Source organism: Cebus imitator, unplaced genomic scaffold, assembly GCF_001604975.1.
Source record: "Cebus imitator isolate Cc_AM_T3 unplaced genomic scaffold, Cebus_imitator-1.0 Scaffold15, whole genome shotgun sequence".
In the NCBI taxonomy this organism is placed as follows: domain Eukaryota; kingdom Metazoa; phylum Chordata; class Mammalia; order Primates; family Cebidae; genus Cebus; species Cebus imitator.
The window spans coordinates 3104607-3117482 of NW_016107330.1; the positions used below are offsets into that span (position 1 = coordinate 3104607).

A 12876-nucleotide genomic window follows, 5' to 3' on the forward strand; every position below is an offset into this window, starting at 1 on the left:
TTTTTTGACACAGGGTCTTGCTGTGTCGCCCAGGCTGGAGGGCAGTGGCTTGATTATCTGCATATTGCAGCCTCCACTTCTTGGGCTCAAGTGATCCTCCCGCTTCAGCCTCCCAAGTAGCTGAGACCACAGGCATGTGCCACCATGCCCAGCTAATTTTTTTGTATTTTTTGTAGAGACAGGATTTTGCCAGGTTGCCCAGGCTGGTCTCAAACTCCTGAGCTCAAGCAATCCTCCCATCTCGGTCTCCCAAAGTGCTGGGATTACAGGTGTGAACCCCAGCGCCTGGCCAGTGCTGAGTCTTCTAAGTCTCCCTTGCCCTATTGACCCTGCTCATGACCTACAGTGGCAGTATGAGGTCTGCTGGAATTTGGTGGCTTTTTTCCTCTTGTGGGTTATTTGAAGTTTGGTGTGTTCTGTCTCCTAGTAATGTTGAAGGAATGAGTCATGGCTTCATTTGTATTATTTGTTGACCTTATACATTTAAGTGAGGACATGTGCAAAGACTTGAACTTATGTGGGTGCCATTAACCTTACTAGTACACTTTAGCTTTATCAGCTCAGCCCTCACAGCAGCCCTAGGATAAATGATTATCCCCATTGGGTGGAGGAATATCCTTGATAGATGGCGGTTGCCTTTTGTGCTGGGAATCTTTAGTCACCCCTGCAGACCCCTCTCCATCCTTCCCTCCCCTCCTCAGCACTCATGAGGCTGACTTTTACGGCTTATGTTAGATTCAGTGAATGACAGTGAGCAGCAAAGTATCAGCAAAAGGTGTTTTGACACAATTTCTAGTGGTTTCTCCATATGCCTTTATTTATTTTTATTTTCGATATATTTTTAAACAGGGTCTCCCTCCGTCACCCAACTTGGAATGCGGTGTTATGATCATGGCTCATTGCAGGCTCCAACAATCCTCCTGCCTCAGCCTCTCAAGTAGGTGGGACCACAGGCATGCACCAACATACCTAACTAATTTTTTATTTTTTTAAGAGATGGGGTCTCACTGTGTTGCCCAGGTTGGTCTCAAAGTCCTGGGCTCAGGGATCCTCCCATCTCAGCCTCCCAAAGTGCTAGGATAGCAAGCATGAGCCTCTGCCTGGCCTCTGCACACTTTTATACATTATGCCCACAGCTTTGTAAACAGCCCTTTTATTAACTTCTCTTGAACTGTTCTAATGTGAGTGTGCTATTGGTTTTCCGCTGGGACCCTCACTGATACCTTCATCATCATCATCTTCATCATCATCATCATCATCATGACCAACAACATGATGTCCACCATGTTTTCGAGCTTGAGCTTGGTGGCTGTTCCTCCTGGTTACATGCGCTGTGCCTGCTGTTTGGACAATTCTCATAGTTTTTCGGGGCAGGGCAGGTTGAACTGAGCCCTCTGGGTGGGGAAAAAGGGAGTGTCCCAGGCCTGAAAATGGGGCAGGAGGAAGCCAGGATGGTCACAGGATGGCTCTGCTAGGGACTTATTTTAAGGTAGCTCTTGGGGGCCTGTCACCCACCTTCAGCACAGCGCCAGCTACAAGAAGGAAGCTTGGAAGTGAATGGCTCATAGCCAGCAGCTTCAGTCACGCGTCGCTCTGGGAGAGGATCTGATGAATAGATGACGCCATTCGCTTCAGGATGGTCACCACCAATCCTCACCTTTTCTACAGATGCAAGTAGTTCCATTCAGTTCCCCCACTGAGAGGTGAGTCCACTCCTCGGCTCTCTTATATCTGGGTTGGCCTGTGACTACTTTTTTTTGTTTGTTATAGGGTCTCATTTTGTTGTCCAGGCTGGAGTGCCGGTGATCCTCCCACCTCAGCCTTCCAGGGACTACAGGCGTGGGCCACCATGCCTGGCTAATATTTTTGTTTTTATTTTTAGTAGAGACGGTGTCTCACTGTGTTGGCCAGGCTGGTCTCCCATGAACGTCCAAGCACAGTCATCAGGGGGATGACTCACACTTACCTTTCCACCGAGATCTCCTTCCTGGCCTGGCTGCTCTGGCCTGTGGCACTGGCACTGGGCCATCAGGACCCCACACCTTCTTCCTGCTGGAGGGACCAGAGCGGGCTCAGAGGCTCTAGATGGCCCTGGAACAGGGAGCAGCTGGCCAGCCTCCAGTTCTCTCCAGGACAGAACAGCCCTAGTGGCCTATGTCCTGACAGGGAGAGGGAGGGCAGGCAGGGCCACTCAGAGGTGGCACCCAACAAACTCTCTTTTCTTAGTAGCTTCATTTAGCATTGGAAAGGCCTATTTCACTCATTCATTCCACAGAGGTTTATTGAATGTCTACTCTGCTCTAGATACGTAGGATACAGCAATGAACAAAAGAGATAAAATCCCGGTCTTGTATCTTAGAAGGTGACCACGCTGGCCAGGTGCAGTGGCTCATGCCTATAATCCCAGCACTTTGGGAGGCGGAGGCAGGTAAATCACCTGAAGTCTGGAGTTCGAGACCAGCCTGGCCAACATGGCGAAGACCCGTCTCTACTAAAAATACAAAAACTAGATGGGCATGGTAGTAGGTGCCTGTAATCCCAGCTATTTGGGAAGCTGAGGCAAGAGAATGGCTTGAACCTGGGAGGTGGAGGTTGCAGTGAGCCAAGATGGCACCACTGCACCCCAGCCTGAGAAACAGAGCCAAGACAAAAAGAAAGAAGGTGACCATGCTTGCTAAGGAGGAGAATGAAGCGGAGTGAAGGGAGGGGTTGCTGGGAGTTGGGTTTTTAGCAGGAAGGTCTGGGAAGAGCTCACTAGGGAGGTGACATTGGAGCAAAGAGTTAAAAGATATTTAAAGGAACAGTCCAGGCTTAGGGGCTCATCCCAGCACTTTTGGAGGCCAAAGCTGGCAGATCACTTGAACCCAGGAGTTCAAGGCCAGCCTGAGCAACACAGTGAAACCCCATTTCTACAAAAAATATAAAATCAACTGGGCATGGTGGCATGCCCTGTAGTCCCAGCTACTTGGGAGGCTAAAGCAGGAAAATCTCTTGAGCCCAGGAGGTAGAGGTTGGAGCAGTGAGTCAAGATTGCACCACCGCACTCCAGCCTGATAGTCACATTCTGAGACACTAACGTTAACTTTTCATTTTTTTTGAGACGGAGTCTCACTCTGTCACCCAGGCTGGAGTGCAATGGCGCGATCTCGGCTTACTGCAACCTCCTGGGTTCAAGCCATTCTCCTGCCTCAGCCTCCTGAGCAGCTGGAATTATAGGTGCGCACCGCCACGGCCAGCTAATGTTTGTATTTTTAGTATAGACAGGGTTTCACCATGTTAGTCAGGCTGGTCTTGAACTCCTGACCTCGTGATCCACCCTCCTCGACCTCCCAAAGTGCTGGGATTACAGACGTGAGCCACTACACCCGGCCCTAACTTTTTTTGAGATCGGATCTCACTCTGTCGCCCAGACCTGAGGGCAGTGGTGCAATCATGTTTCACTGCAGCCTTGACCTCCCAGGCCTCAGCCTCCTGAGTAGTTGGACTACAGGCACGTACCACCACGCCTTTACTCCAAGTCAGATGGGAGCCATGGAGTGCTTTGAGCCAAGGAGAAATATGATCTGACTTTGGTTAAGTGTGGCCGTGCCTGTCTGCAGAGCTGGCCCCAATATTTGGCTTCTTCTGGTTCTTTCCATCCTCTTCAGAGGTCTGTGTCCCAGCTCCATGGACTCCTCCTCCAATCTTCTAAGTTTTCATAACTTCAGGCTCTTCCCTTCATTGCCTTTGTCCAAGGACTGAGTAGCTACTTCCTGCAGTTTCTCCCTCCTTGACACTGGTGTTTTCTCTTTGCCTTTTCAAGTTGTTTTCAATATCTAGTAAACACTTTTATATACTAAGTTCTCCCTGTTAGAATAACTAGCATACTTTCTGTCTCCAAGTGGACCCTGGCTGCACACTCAATGGTGGACCTTCAACTGTGAACAAGACATTGTCTCTAGGACTCACTGTGTCACCCAGGCTGGAGTACAGTGGCGTGATCATGGCTTAAGCCATCCTCCAACCTCAGCCTCCCCAGCAGCTGGGACTTACAGGTAGGTACCGCTACGTCTGGCTAATTTCTGTCTTTTTTGGGTGGGGGTGGTTAGAGATGGGATCTCACTATATTGCTCAGGCTGGTCTCAAAGTCCTGGCTTCAAATGATCCTCCTGCTCAGCCTCCCAAAGTGCTGGGATTACAGGTGTGAGTCATCACTCTGGCCTTAAGCAATGATGTTGAAGTTGGTTGCAAGGAAAAAGCCTTCCCTCACGTTCACCCCTGCGTATAAGGAATGGCCAGGGCTGCCATAAGAAATGGCCACCAACTCAGCAGCTGAAAACAACAGAAAAGCATCTTTCATCATTCAGGAAGCCAGAAATCCTAAATCCAAAGTCCAGGCTGTGCTGCCTCTGGGGCTGTAGGGGAGATCTTCCCTGGCCCCTCCAGCTCTTGACAGCTCCAGGCATTCCACAGCTCACAAACACACTGCACCCGTCTCTGCCCCTGTCTTCACATGGACTTCTCTCCGTCTCTGTGTCCCAAATGTCTCTCCCTTTCTTTTATATGGACCCCTGTCATTGGGCTTAGGACCCACCCTATATCCAGGATGATCACTTCTCGAGATCTTTAATTTAATGACATCTGCAATGATTTTTGTTCCAAATAAGGCCACACTCACAAGTTCCAGGAGTTGGGAAATGAATATTTTTTTTGGAGGCCACCGTTCAGTACATTATTCAGTGGCTTATCTGTTTCCTGCTCTGGGATGAAGGTTGCATAGGGCATGAGCCATTTTGTACTTGGAACGGCTGGTGGAGAACTAGACACAGGGAAGGAGCTGTGTCAGCATACCACAGGTATGCTGTCAGGTTTTGTTGTTGTTGTTGTTGTGTTGTTTTGAGACAGGGTCTTGCTCTGTCACCCAGGCTGGTGTGCAGTGGTGTGATTGCAGCTCACTGCAGCCTTGACTTCCTGGGCTCAAGCCATCCTCCCCGACGAGGCTCCCAAGTAGCTGGGACTACAGGCGTGCACCACCACGCCTGGCTAATTTTTTTTTTTAAGGAAAAAAAAAAAAGTCTCACTCTTGTCTGACAGGCTGGAGTGCAATGGTGTGATCTCGGCTCACTGTAACCTCCGCCTCCCCGGATTCAAGCGATTCTCTTGCCTTAGCCTCCCTAGTAGCTAAGATTACAGGCGCCTGCCACCACACCTGGTTAATGTTTGTATTTTGAGTAGACATGAGGTTTCACCATGTTGGCCAGGCTGGTCTTGAACTCCTGACCTCAGATGATCCACCCACCTAGGCCTCCCAAAGTGCTGGGATTATAGGTGTGAGCCATAGCAACGAGCCTTTTAGGGGTTTTGTTTCTTTTTTTTTTTTTTTTTTTTTTTTTTTTTTTTTTTTTTTTTTTTTTTTTTTTTTTTTTTTTTTTTTTTGTAGAGATAGGGTTTCACTGTGTTGCCCAGGCTGGTCTCGAACTCCTGAGCTCAAGTGATCCTCCCATTTCAGCTTCCCAAAGTCCTAGGATTATGGTCACGACCCCCCTGCATCCAGCCTGTACTGAGTCCTTTAAGCCTCCCTTACCCTGTTGACCTTGCTCATGACCTACCATGGCAGCAGGAAGTCTGCTGGAATTTGGTGGCTTTTTTCTACCCGCAGATTATTTGAAGTTTGGTATGTTCTGCCTCCTAGTAATGGTGAAGGACTGATCAAGGCATTCTTTGCTGACTTGCCTTCTTTGTTGACTTCATACATTTAGGTGAGGATGTGTGCAAAGATTTGAACTCAGGTGGGCGACATTAACCTTGCTAGTACACTTTAGCTGTATTAGCTCAGCCTTAGCAAAAGCCCCTCGATTCATTATTATTCCCATTTGGTGGGTGAATATCCTTGATAGGTGGCGGGCAGTTGCCTTTTGTGCTGGGAATCTTTAGTCCCCCCTGTAGCCCCTTCTCCATCCTTCCCTTCCCTGCTCAGCATCCATGAGACTGACTTTCATGGCTTATGTTGGATTCAATGAATGTTGCAGCGGCAGCAAAATATCAGCAGGAGAAAGAGAACAGACGGAGCTCAGGGTGTTTTCTTCTGCCACACTGTAGTCCCCAAGAAGGGCCACACCGCGCACGTCCCAGCCAGTCGTTGCTCACTTAATCTACGATGTGAACGCCGCTGCCTCTCACTCATGGGCCACTGTGAACAGCAAACACACAGCACCTTGGATCCTGCAGACGCACTGCAGGGGAGAAAGGGAAGGAGCTAGCCACGCCTGGGGGGTCACGATCATGAATGGCATGGAGTGGGGGCCATACGTGAGGACAGAAAGCATGAATGGCCGTCCCAGAACATCCTCATGAAGGTTATTAATAGAGCCATCCTGGGAGCGGACGCACTGTGCTTAGGAGGGATGACAGAGGAGCCCAGCTGGCTGGACTGAAAGAAGTCCCGTGATATGTGGGAAGTGAGGGGGGCACTGGCAGGCCACCAAAGGCCCTCTGGCTGCCTCTCCTCCCCGACCTTACTCGCCAGTGAAGGTGGCCACTGCCACGCAGGCTTAGCGTTCTGGCCCTCCGAGGCTGGTTACATCCTTCTGGATGTGCTCGGTGACCCGGGAACCATGTACCCCCATTTAAAGCGCTGTGCGGAGCCTCATGAGGGGCTGGGAACACAGGCAGGGCAGACTGGAAAATCAGACGGGGACTTTGTGAGTTGAATCATGTCCCCACAATTCGTGTCCTCCCAGAGCCTCCGTGTGTGACTGTGTTTGGAAATAGGAGCTGTGCCGATGTCATTTGTTAGGATGAGATCATACCGGAGTAGGGTTGGTCCTGGTCCACTATGACTGATGTCCTTGTAAGAAGAAGAGAGACACAGATACAGACCTGCAGGTGAGGCCGAGTAGAAGCCGAGGCAGAGCTAGAGCGATGCATCTACAAGCCAACAAACACCCCCGATTCCCAGGAACCCTGGAGGCTGGGAGAGGCAAGGAAGGCCCCGCCCCTAGAGCCTCAGCGAAGGCATGGTCCGGTCCACACTGTGGTGTCAGCCTTTTGGCCTCTGGAATCACAAGGAGACCATTTCTGTTGTTTAAACCCCACTCGCCTGTGGTGCTTCCTTAGGACAGTCACAGTAAGCAGGTCCAGCCATCTCGTATTTGCAAAGGGTATTCGCTGTGGGCCTCACTGCGTCCTTAGTTTGGCTTTAGGTCTGTGGGAGACTCAGCCTGTCCCGGGGCATCCCGTGCAGCGGTGATGCAGGGGTCAGGGACTGCGTTTGGCCTGCCTGAGTTCCAGTGTCGGTCCGGCCCCCTACTAGTGGCAGCAGATTGAATCTCCAAAGATGGCCACAAGCTCCCCCACCCCATGAGCTCCTACCACGGAACACTGACACTCCTCCCACCAGAAACAGAGTCCACGTTCCCTCCTCTTGAATCCCGACGGTCTTGGGCCTCTGGCAGAAGTGACGCTCTGTGACTTCTCAGACAGTCATAACACTGAAGTAGCTTCCACTCTCCTCACCAGAGCACTTGCCTGGGAACCATGAGTCAACCACTGTGAGGAAGCCCAACCCTGCCCCCACCACCACTGGAGGAGCCCTGAGACTCCATGGAGAGAGAGAACTGCCTGGCCAGTCCCCTCCTGTTCCAGCTCCCACCACCGTCTGACTACAGTGGCATGAAAGACCCTGAGACAGAGCCACACAAAATCCCAAATGCCGGCCGGGCACCGTGGCTCACGCCTGTAATCCCAGCACTTTGGGATGCCAAGGCGGGCAGATCACTTGAGCTCAGGAGTTTGAGACCAGCCTGGCCAACATGACAAAATCCCATCTCTACTAAAAATACAAAATATTAGCCAGGTGTGGTGGCACGCACCTGTAATCCCAGCTACTGGGGAGGTTGAGGCAGGAGAATCACTTGAACCCAGGAGGCGGAGGTTGCAGTGAGCCGAGATCGCACCACTGCACTCCAGCCTGGGTGACAGAGCAAAACTCCATTAAAAAAAAAAAAAATCCCAAATTCCTGACTCATGGAAATCCTGAGTGAGAATAAAATGATTGTTGTTTTACCACCAAGTAGTTAGGAGCTAATTTGTTACATAGCAACAGATAATAAAAATGGCGGGGGGGGGGTCGGTTACCATGATTTCTGATGTATAAATGAAGAAAGTGAGGCATTTGTTCATCCATTCAACTATTTATTGAGTGCTTGCTGTAAGCCAAGCACTGTCTGGGCACTGGGACCACAGAGGAAACAAGGATACAGGACCTCTCATTCATGGAGCACGAGACACAGATAGGCTCAGTCATGGGTGAACTTTAATCTCTAATTCTGTGATCCTAACACCCAGGGTTTTCTCACCCTACAAAGAAATTCCTCTGAGGCTGAATCCTTGTCTCTCACCCCAGCTTCTTCCTTCTTGTCTCTTCCCCAGCTCATCCGCACTGTTGGGGGTTAGAGTCCGGCACTCGGGCTCCCAGAGGAAGCTCTGGGGAGCGAGGAGAGTCGTGGGAATGTCCCAGGGTTGTGAGCACTTGGGGAATAAAGCTGACTTAGAGCTTTTTCCTCCCTCCTCAGCACATGCTGTATCTTTTTTTTTTTTTTTTTTTTTTTTTTTTTTTTTTTTTTTTTTTTTTTTTTTTTTTTTTTTTTTTTTTGAGATGGCGTCTTGCTCGGTCATCAGGCTGGAGTGCAGTCGCACCATCTAGGCTCACTGCAATCTCTGCCTTCCGTGTTCAAGCGATTCCCCTGCCTCAGCCTCCCAAGTAGCTGGGACTACAGGCACACACCACCACACCTGGCTACTGTGCTTATCTTAACGGGATCACTTTTCTAGCATGTTGTGAAGTAGCTTTGGACAGAATTCCAAATCTTGTAGAGATCATTTCAAATACTATTTGGGCTGGGCGCGGTGGCTCACACCTGTAATCCCGGCACTTTGGGAGGCTGAGGCAGGTGGATCACTTGAGGTCAGGAGTTCGAGACTAGCCTGGCCAAAACTATGAAACCTCATTTCTACTAAAAATACCAAAATTAGTCAGGCATGGTTACACACACCTGTAGTCCCAGCTACTCAAGAGGCTGAAGCAGGAGAATGGCTTGAACCTGGGAGGTGGAGATTGCAATGATCTGAGATCACGCCACTGCACTCAGCGTGGGCAACAGAGCAAGACTCCGTCTCAAATATATATATATATATATATATATATATATATATACATACACACACACACTTGTGTGTGTATAATTTGTTCATCGTAAGTAACAGATGACTCCTGTTCTCAGGAGCCCATCGGTCTGCTTTGCTGCCTCTGACTCTGGGGTGAGGGTCATACTCAAACCTTTCCTTCAAGAGCCACACGACTCCCTGCTTGACTTAGATCCTAGTTCCAGCAGAGCTGTCTGGGCCTCACCCTTCTGTCTGGGTGATTTTTTTAAGTTTCATGCCCGTGGGCTGGTCCCTGTCACCAAGACAGCTCAGCTGTTCTCAGCTTCAAAAACAAACAAACGAACAAACAAGAATGAAGGGCACTATTTATTTGTTTGTTTCAGAGACAGCATTTTGCTCTGTCACCCAGGCTGGAGGGCAGTGGCATGATCACAACTTGCTGCAGCCTCAAACTCCTGGGCTCGAGTGATCCTCCCACCTCAGCCTCCCAAGTAGCCAGGACTACAGGTATGCACCACCACACCCAGCTAACTTTTCCTTTTTTTAGAGATGGGGTCTCCCTATGTTGCCCAAGCTGGTCTTGAACTCCTGGGTTCAAGGGATCCTCCTGCCTCAGCCTCACAATGTGCTGGGATAGCAGGCATGAGCCACTGCGCCTGGCCAAAGGGAACTTTAAAAATCATCCAGAGCAACTTCTGCAAGCAGCTGCATGAGCCGTGGTACCCGCTGGATGTCAGAGCCACCTTCGCATTCAACCTGGGCTCTGCCCATACACCCGGCCAGCCACCCCAAGTCACCAAGGACAAGTGTTCTTCCCTGAGAATCCTGTCCAGGAACTTGGTTAAGAACGCCAAGGAGACCATTGGGCGGCAGCATGTCACTCTCAAGAAGCACAACCCACCGAGCTGGGAGTATCAGGGCCAGCCGCCCCCTGAGAACCAAGAAGACGAGATCTCAGTATTGGAGGAGCTGGACCTCAGCACGCTGACCCCATCCTCAATCCTGAAGTCCTTGGAGCGTGTGACCCTGAGCTGCAGCCTGGGCCGGGCCAAAGCCCTTCAGCGTTTCTCTAGTCCACCCCTGTACCCATCTGCCGCAGCTACCAGGGCTGCTGATCATACCCCAGAGTGTCCGGGACAGTGCCCTACAGCGCGTGTCCCACTGCTACCGCCAGAACCGCCACCCCAGTCTGCTGGCGCAGCGGCAGTCTAAGGCAGTGCTGCTGTGCTCTGGGGCCCTGTACAGCAACAGTGTCGTCCGCCTCAAGTCCCAGAATGCACCTTCTCCAGGCCAGTCCCAGGGGGATTCCAGCAGCCTGGAGCAGAAGTACCTGCAGGCTGTGGTCAGCTCCATGCCCCGCTACGCTGACAGTTCAGGATGCAACATGCTTAGCACCTTCTCAGCCCACACGGCAGTCACGTTCCCAGCCCCAGAGCCAGGGCCACCACGCTGTCCAACCCATGGCGGCCTCAGCCTCCAGACGGATCACACCCTGAGGTAAGTGGAGCAGTGTCTGGACCGGAGGGTGCAGCAGTGGGCTTGGCATTGATGTGGGGTCCTGGCTAGCTGGCAGAGACATGCTGGCCCCACCCCAGACCAACAGGGCCCCTCCCACCATGACCTGGGCTTCCTGCAGCCCAGGCAAGCAGCCCTCTACATCCCCGGGGACAAAGCCCAGCTCAAGGGCGTGCAGGCAGACCCCCTGCAGCAATGGGAGCTGGTGCCTATTGAGGCATTCGAGGTGTAGCAGGTGAAGGCCAGCTTCGAGCAGCTGCTGAAGGTGTGTGTCCCGGGCTGCCCTGCTGCTGACCCCGGCCTAGCCTCCTTCCAGCACTGGCTGGAGGACTCAGAGTGGCTGATCCAGATCTGCAAGCTGCTGCAGGTGTCAGTGCTGGCAGGCCTGGAGGACGGCTGGGACATCACCACGCAGGTGGTATCCTTGGTGCAGCTGCTCTCAGACCCCTTCTACCACACGCTGGAGGGCTTCTGCCTGCTAGTGGAGAAGGAATGGCTGTCCTTCGATCATCGCTTCAGCCACCGTGGAGCCCACACCAGGGCTGGGCAGAGCAGCGGCCTCACACCCGTCTTCCTGCAGTTCCTGACCGCATGCACCTGGTCCGCCTGCAGTTCCCCATGGAGTTTGAGTTCAATCAGTTCTACCTCAAGTTCTCCAGCTACTAACAACGTGTCCTGCTGTTTTTGGACCTTCCTGCTGGACTCTGACTCTGAGCACATTGAGCTGGGGCTGCTGGATGAGGAGAAGGGGGAATGCAGGGGCCAGCTGCCGTGCAGTCTGCGTGGGAGTATGTGGACCAGATAAGCAAGAGGACAGCCATGTTCTAAAATTACACGGATGCCCTGGAGGACACAGAGGTCCTGCGACCCTATAGCAATGCATCCAGCCTGAACAGTGTAGAACTCCTCAGTTCTACACTGAGGAGACGCTGGCTGAGGGCCCTCCTTATGACTGGGAACTGGCCCAGGGGGCCCTCAAGCCCCTGGAGCAACAACAGTTTGACTGAGGCACTCCCCAGAGCAGGTGCCCTGTGGTGTGGCCCTACTGCGAGAGCTGCCCCTGAGCCCAGCCTGATGCCATCTCACACCTGCTGGAGGAGCTACAGAGGCTGGAGACAGAACTGGGACGACCCCCTGAGCCCTGGAAGGACACCTGGGACCAGGTGAAGGCTGCACAGTGCCTGGAAGGCCCGGCCAGACAGACATGGCACTCCTAGCTCCCTCCTACTGTCCACTGCATGCCCACCACCGCTCACTGGGCGTGTAACTGCAGGAGGGGCCTGTGGGCTCCACCCTGAGCCTCAGCCTGGACAGCGACCACAGTATTGGCTCAACCGCATCTGGCGACCACCAGGCTGCCCATCGCAGCACCAGCACGCTGTACAGCCAGTTCCAGACAGCTGAGTGAGAACTGGTCCTACGAGAGCACTCTGCACAAGAAGGGGGACTTCGTGAAGACTTGGAAGGCCCGCTGGTTTGTGTTGGACAAGACCAAGCACCAGCTCTGCGACTACAACCACCGTGTGGACACAGAGTACAAGGGTGTCATCGGCCTGGTGGAGGGAGATGGAGGCTGTGGCACCTGGCGCACCCACCGTGGGTGTCCCTAAGATCTTGGATGAGAAGGCCTCCTTCGATGTGAAGACAACACGCTGCATTTACAACTTCTGTGCCCAGGATGTGCCCTCAGCCCAGCAGTGGGTGGATTGGATCCAGAGCTGCCTGTCGAATGCCTGAGCCTCCCAGCCCTGCCCAGATGCTTTGCTTCCAGTTGTTACCCACCACTAGGGGTGGGCAGGGCCGCCCCAGCCATGTTTACTGCCCCAGCCCTTGACAATATTGAGGCCCCAAGTCCCCAGCACTTGTGCGTGTAGCCTAAGCCCTGCCCTGCCCCGCCTGGCTGGCCCTAACTTATTTTGGCATCACAGCTGAGCACCATGCCTGAAGGTGGCCAAGGTACAGCCCGAAATGGGCCCGTAAATAGTCCAGCCCTGTCAGCGTGTGCTGGTCCAGCCAGCTGGCTGCCGGTGAGTTGTTTCTGGAACTAGAGTTTATATAGAGAGCTAGCCGAGCCAGGTGGTTCATGCCTGTAATCCCAGCACTTTGGGAGGCTGAGGTGGGCAGATCACCTGAGGTCAGGAGTTCAAGACCAGCCTGACCAACATGGTGAAACCCCGTCTCTACTAAAAATGCAAAAATAGCTGGGTATGGTGGTGC

General features: G+C 52.3%; 1 pseudogene; it reads left to right on the top strand.

Moving 5' to 3' along the window:
- Window positions 1-9786: 9786 nt before the first annotated feature.
- On the top strand, window positions 9787-12443 carry LOC108285715 (annotated as a pseudogene).
- The last annotated feature ends 433 nt before the right edge of the window (window positions 12444-12876 follow it).